This window comes from Palaemon carinicauda, unplaced genomic scaffold (assembly GCF_036898095.1).
Source record: "Palaemon carinicauda isolate YSFRI2023 unplaced genomic scaffold, ASM3689809v2 scaffold31, whole genome shotgun sequence".
NCBI lineage: Eukaryota > Metazoa > Arthropoda > Malacostraca > Decapoda > Palaemonidae > Palaemon > Palaemon carinicauda.
Window position 1 is genome coordinate 180,759 of NW_027170768.1, and position 7,279 is coordinate 188,037.

Below are 7,279 nucleotides of genomic sequence, written 5' to 3' on the forward strand. Positions count from 1 at the left end.
TAATTCACGAGCATTCCCCCATAATTTTATGTCTCCAGGAGAGCAAGCTTGATGCTAATACCCCTTGTCCTCGCGAATATATTAGTTATAGGACACCTTATGATCACGGAGTAGGGAGCCATGGCGGAAGTCTCATGTACATTCGTCGAGATGTTCCCCAAGGCAAGGGATATTGACGGTGACCCTAGAGACTGATTATATACTCATATGATCAATGCCCAAGTCCCCTCTCCATCAAATTAGGACAATGGAGGAGCAGGCAATGGGTGCTGATGACTCCACAGGAAATCTATAAGCTTCCCAAGACCCCCATCTCTTGCTCACAAGGATAGAAGATTGCAGACACTGCTAGAAACTATTGACCTTGAGTGGGTCTCGCCCCTGTCCAACAGATCGCTAGGTATGGATGTTGTGTTGGGCTGGTGGTAGCGTCTTTGCCTGGCGATTGCCAGACTGGGTTTTGAGTCCTGCTCAAACTTTAAGTTTCTTTGGTTGCTGTAACCTTACCATTCTTGTGAGCTAAGGATGGGGGTTTTGGGTAGCCTGTAGGTCTACCTGCTAAGTTGTCGTCAGCCATTGCCTGGCCATCCTTGATCCTAGCTTAGGTGGAGACTGGCTTGGGAGCTGATCATATGTAATATGGTCAGTCTCTAGGGCATGTCACGCTTAAAATGGTAATGTCACTGTCTCTAACCTCTGCCATTCATGAGTTGAAAAGAAAAGAAGAAAGGTAGGCTTACTTCAACCACACTACCTTTTTTTTATTGTTCCAGAATGATGCCGAGCTGGAAAAACAAAGGGATCAAATAACAAAATATCAGCAATGTCAATCATCTTCTGCCATTGCAAAAATGGATCTTATTTCTAGTGTAAGTCACTATTTAGTGAATACTTATTAATATGTTGTTTCTTTGTAGCATTGAATGGAATTTTATTGTTTTAAAATCTGCAGTAAAGTAATCTGCATTGAAGTAATTTATTTGCGTTAAAGTAAGAAAGTTATATTCATTAAAGTGAGCTAGTTATTTGCGTGAAATTGATCAAGATATTTTCATTAAAGTTATTTGCCATTCAAGTAAGAAAGTTACTTGCATTAACTTAAGCAAATTATTTGAATTAAAGTAAGCCACTTATTTGAATTGAAGTAAAAAAGTGATACTAATTAAAGTAAGCAAATTAATATATGAATTACAATTCTTAGTGAAAGACTTATTACAAAACTGCATTCTCAATTTTACAAACAGAAGTTGCAAGCAGTGAGACGTAGGTACGACCCCAAGCTCAGCCAATTGGAACTGGAGGTAACGGATAAGAAGCGGAGAATGCTGCCCTGAAGAGGAACTCGACAGTTTGAAGGAAGTTTTGAAACACCAGGAGTGTCTGAACGTTGCCCGGGACGGATCGAGCTCAAGTAGGATATGACGTACTTGTGTTCTGACTTGACATTTATATCTCTCTCTCTCTCTCTCTCTCTCTCTCTCTCTCTCTCTCTCTCTCTCTCTCTCTCTCTCTCTCTCTCTCTCTCTCTCTCAAGTTCCACCAATTCAACTGCCTAATTAGGAAGAGCATGCCACAATCTGGTCACAGCTGGAATAAAGATTCTAAACTACTGTGTTGAGCATTATGATGAAGAAGGAAAGACTGTTTGAATTAACTGCATATTAAGTACTACTTTTATGATGGTATGGGCTGGTTCTCTAAGTATTCATAGATAAGTATTCTTTTCACTCTTCGGTTTCCCCTGTAACTGTAACATATCTTTGAGGTAATTTTAAAGGCTTAAAGGCCGCTTATGAATTGTAGAGGCAAGGGACAGTAACATTGCCCTATCAAATAGGACAATGCCCTAGAGACTGACCACACATACATATGAACAGCGCCCAAGCCCCCTCCACCCAAGCTAGGGTCAAGGAGGACCAGGCAATGGCTGCTGGTGACTCAGTAGATAGACCTAGAGGCTCCCTCAAACCCCCCATCCTTAGCTCACAAGGTTGGTGAGATTGCAGCGACCAAAGTTTTTTGCACCAGTTTCTCTCCATACCATTATAAAATGTATTTGTTGTGCTCGATTTCATTCTCCTTCCCAATTGAAGAGCGTGTCCTGTCAGCCGTAATGTTACCTCAAATGTCTCATGGCTTTGATAACGATTCGTAACAGTTCTCAAAGACCTCCCGAGTGACGGGATGACGCCATAGTTTGAGCGGGACTTGAACCCCAGTCTGGCATTCGCCAGTCAGAGACTTTACCACATCAGCCACCACAACCCTATGTTTGATGCTCAAGCCGCCACCCACCTGCTTATTAATTAAAATGGGCATCGAAGACTTACAATTATGACGTCGAATAATTTGTAATCATTCAATTGACCATCACTTTTCTTACGTCTATTTTCCTCTGGGCTTCGGCTATCTATGGCTATTGATTTGCATGTCTTCTGGGGTTATACTCTATAACAATCATTGTTGTTGTTATTATTATTATTATTATTATTCTTATTATTATTACTAGCCAAGCTACAACCAAAGTAGGAAAAGCAGAATACTATAATCCCAAGGGCTAAGAGAAAAATAGCCCAGTGAGTAAAGGAAACAAGGTCATAAATAAACTACAAGAGAATAATGAGTAATTAGAATAAAATATTTTATGGATAGTAAGATTAAAACGGATTTTTCATATATAAACTAGATACTTTTAAAAAATCAAGGTGAGAAATAAAAAGGTTTTGAAGAGAAATATATCTTATTTCTCTATGAAATATAAATTTTTTTTAAAGCCTTTTTTTAGAAATTTAGTTTTATCAAAGATTATATTTTGTGTGATAGCAAGTTTCTTTTCTTTTATAGTAACCATTATCTTTTTTTATTTTACAGAGTGATTTTGATGAGCTGACGTGTTTGCCGCAAGGAATTTAATGCGGTTTCATGATAGCAGTAGAAAAAACAAGCTGACAGTGTGGGCATAATTTTTGAGGCTTCAATTCGCCAAGAAACTATTTTAGTTTATCGTATAAGATAATAAGTTACCATAGACTGGCATCTCTAGTAAAAGATCAGCAGACGAAAAGACATCATCTTTCATCTTATGCCTTGAATTAAAGGTACAATTTTTTGTTCTAGTGGAAATTTATTCTATTTTTATTTTTCAATTATTAAAATCCTTTGAGATCATACAGCACCTCACCAAAGATCCCTAGTCTTAAAAAGAATTAGTGTTTGAGAATGATATAGTTTTTAAAAGATTATAGTTAATTTTACAGTACGGCACTGTAATTTTCAATGCTCATCAAATACATGTCATGATTTTGTATTTCTGTTTTGTAGAGGTACAGCTCTTTTATTGTAGTAGAATATTTTTTTTACTTGAGAAATAAACTCATTTTAGTTTTATAATTTCTTGAAAAATCTTTAAGAATGATAGGAGCTGTAAGTAATTTAGTCTCCAATACTTAGTGAATATATTTCAATTTTATTTTCTAAAAAATCTTTAAGAATTATGGGAGCTATAAGTAATTTAGTCTCCAATATTCAGTGAAAGTATTTCATAAATTTTTTTTTCAACATTGTAATGGTACATTTCTATTGTTTTAGTAGAAAATTGTTTTATTTTTTATACATTTTTGTCTCTTAATCTCTAAAAAAAATTACATATTGTAGTCTCCAATACTCAGTAAATATAATGCATGATTTTGTCTTTAAAAATTGATCTGTATTTTATTTGAATTCAAATGTTAATTTTAAATATTTAACTTAGCCGGTGAATATATAGCTGCAACTCTGTTGCTCGACAGACAAAAAACTGTACAAAAAAAACTCGCTAGCGATCGCTATACAGGTTGCGGGTGGGCTCATCAGCGCCAACTGTCGGCCAGATACCAAACTCTATGTAAACAAAGACTCAATTTTCTCTCTGTCGACGTGTCGACAAGACGTACTTTACTCGCTGTTGAAACCTGGAGATTTTCCCATCATCTTTGGTGAAGTACTATATTCTGGTTTGAGCTTTCGCAGTGCAGGTGTTTTATCTTCATCTTAAATCTTGAACTCGTTTTGGATAGATTTAATTTTTGGTGACAAAGAGAGTATGGACTTTCTTTGACTTTTAAATGGCCGACCCTTCCCTTAGACGGAAGTGTGTTTAGGCTTTTAGTAATTATCTTATCACGTTATAAATTGATTATAGATTTTCCTCTTCGATTAACTTTCCATTTATAATAAACATAAAAAATAAATTTTAATGTTTTGTTTATATGCGACCTTTCCTGAGAGTAGGCGGTCCTAACTTGGAAACCGAAGTTAATCAACTTTGAGCCCTTTAAATCGTAAATAGCTTTTAAAGAGCTAAGGATTTAAAACTTTTTAAATGAAATATTTTATGAAAGATTTTCTTTGAATAGTCTTCGTACTGTTTTCAAAGATGAACTAACGTTTACTGTAGTTTATTTATGCTACGCAGTTTGCGCTCTATCGTTACGATAGAGAGAGAGTGTATCACGGTTTCACTTTGCAGAAAGAGTAAATCGATTCTGACGTTTTGTTCATTCTTTCAAAGCTTAAATGTTTTAAATTCTATTTTAAAGGAACTTTTTAATTGAAAAACCTTTCAGTTTTTTCCTTTGGTCAAATAACATGTTTTTTTGACGAAACGTAATTGGGCTCTTCTCTTAGGTGCGAAATCAAGAGAGAAAGAGAGAGATATATAGAGACGGAGGGAGAGAGAGGAGAGAAAACGTTCCGTTCAAGCGGGTAACGTTGTTCTCGAGTTACTCTCGTCCCTAGTCTCTGTACGGGGAGAAAGGATAAAACGTTTTTAGTTTTATTCTCGTCCCCAGGCAATGTACGGTGAGAGATTGAAAACATAGTTTTGAATGAACTAGTGTTTATTCTCTTCCCCAACCACTGAATTTTTTTATCTTAAAAGATGTTTACTGTTTTTTTGCTGGTATTAATATGCTTGCATTATACGCCTGATTTCGCATTTACTACCTTTTGATGAGGGTAGAATTGCGTGCTTCAGGTAGAAATCAGTAAAAGGTTCGATTTCAGTGTAATAAGTGCAAAACAGAAAATCGTAGTGATAAAGTGATATTGCGCAAAGTGTTACAGTGTTGCGTCCGAGGGTTCGTCTGTTCGTGCCTGTCGTTCACCTAGTCCGGGACCTCTTGCAAGCTCCCAAGCCCAGGGGAGAAGTAATGTCATACGACTTATGGGTTCGAGAGGCCTTGATCAGCGAACAGACGTTTCCCTCTATGGTATCGGGTGTATCTTACCAAGATCTCCCCTACCATAAGGCGAGAGAGACGTTTTTTCTCCTCGTCATCCGAAGGCTTTTCGCATAAGAAACCTGTAACAAGGTTTCGAGACCCTTAAGCGAAAGTCAGTCCTTTCAGGACAGGTCCAGCATCCTGGTTGCAGCCATTAGGACAGCTCTGACCCTATGCAGTCATCGGAAAACTGCTCGCCGCCTAACAAAAGCGTAACACAGACTCCGAGAGTCTTTTTTGTTGGCAAAGTGTTGCGGTCACAGACGTTACCCTCGTCTCTTACCGCAACCATTTCCGTGGATCCTTAATGGGTTGTACGGCAAGACATGCAGAATATGCTTGCCTCCCTTATGGAAGACTATTCTGCCGATTAGTCCGTTGAGTCTAGCCGTTTATCTCATCGATATCCTGGCTTTCAGCCAACCTAACGTTCCTTTGTGCATCCTGTTGACGTTGGCGTAGCTAAGTCACGTCAGTCAGGTTGTTTAGAACCACACTCGATGCGGTCTCGTGTGGATTTTCAGCCACATTTGGACGTTATGCCACTTGCTGATGCTCCTGTTGACGTTCAGGACGTTCGCTAACAATCGGAGTTGACTTGTTTTGACGCTGTGCGTCAACCTCCGCATTCTAGAGTTGTTTTGACTGCTCAGTCTAGACAGTCAAAGCAGTCTCGAGTGGACGCTGTGCGTCCTCACGCACCTGTTGTTGTTGACAGTTCAGTTGTTGACAGTTCACAGACTGTCAAGCAGTTACATGACGTTGCGTCCTGGTCCGCTACCTATGCACCAGTGTGTGTGGACTCTGCTTGTAAAGCATTGCCACCACGGTAGGTCTCTCCCTTGCTTGAGACTCAGCTTTTATCGGACAAGGTTCCTTTAGATGAGGAAGTTGCTGTTCCCCCTCCTACTGATATTCCCTTGAGGACTCTGTCAGACGGAGAGGAGCCTAAAGCTGCTTAGCCCTCTATGGACTTTTAATTAAATCATGCTGATTTTTAAGGATCTTTGTCCGGATCTTTTTGTAACTCCTGCTCCTCGTTCGCCTAAACGTCAGAGCTTACACTAGGCCTAGCTACTTCGAAGCCGTTGTTTATAAGCTAGTGCTCTCTCGCTCTCCTAGAGAGCTTTACGTCTGCTAGGCGACTGGTTTATCACCAGGAGGAGTTTGGGGGATACAGCCTTTGCTTTCCCTTCTTTTAAACTGGTTTATAGAGCGAGAGTCTGATATGACACGAGAGAAGTTCTCGGCTTGGGAGTTCCTGCCTCTGCCCAGATAGACTTCTCAAATCTCGTAGACTCTCCCTGGCGCCTGGCCAGGAGACGCTCTCTAAGTTTTTTACAGGTCAACTTCACAGCTGTTTTCGAGCCTTTGAAGTTTTGCTGTACAATTATGTCATGCATAAACAAGGCTTTCAGGGATGGAAAGCGGTACCGCCTCAGTCGCTAACCCCTTCTGTTGCCGCACCTGCTCCCATAGACCCTAAATGGGCTTTGCTGCAAGACATGCAGTCCAAGCTTGCGTCCTTGATAGAGGACTTTAATGCGGAGAAGGTTGCTGCTGAACCTTCTGGCCAACAACCTTCCAACCGGTCGGTTGTGCGTCCTGTCGACGCTGAGGTAACCTTCTCGCGTCTACCAGTTGAGGTGGTTCCTCCACCGATGCGACCCAGTGTGGGTTGCCAGCCGCACGTTGACGTTAAGCGACGCTCGGAGGTGGTTGTTGACGTTCAGGACGTTCAACAACCATCAGAGGTGACTTGTTTTGACGCGGTGCGTCAACCTCAGCAACCCGGTATGGTGTTGACTGCACAACCCAGACGGTCTAGACAGTCTCGGGTGGACGCTGTGCTTCCTCGCGCACCCATGGTTGTTGACAGTTCACAGACTGTGCAGCAATTCCATGACGTTGCGTCCGGCTCCGTCACGCATGCACCAGTGCGACCGGACTCAGCGAGCCAGACGTTACCCACTCCGTTGCCGTTTCCTCATCAGTTTTCGGATGAGGAACTATCTGAT

General features: G+C 40.5%; 1 long non-coding RNA gene across 1 annotated transcript; it reads left to right on the forward strand.

Annotated features, from left to right (window-relative positions):
• Positions 1–818: 818 nt before the first annotated feature.
• LOC137636485 (uncharacterized) lies at positions 819–3,747 on the forward strand. The gene is made up of 3 exons (XR_011043115.1): positions 819–869; positions 1,245–1,411; positions 2,872–3,747. It is a non-coding gene; the product is annotated as an uncharacterized lncRNA (long non-coding RNA).
• Positions 3,748–7,279: the final 3,532 nt, after the last annotated feature.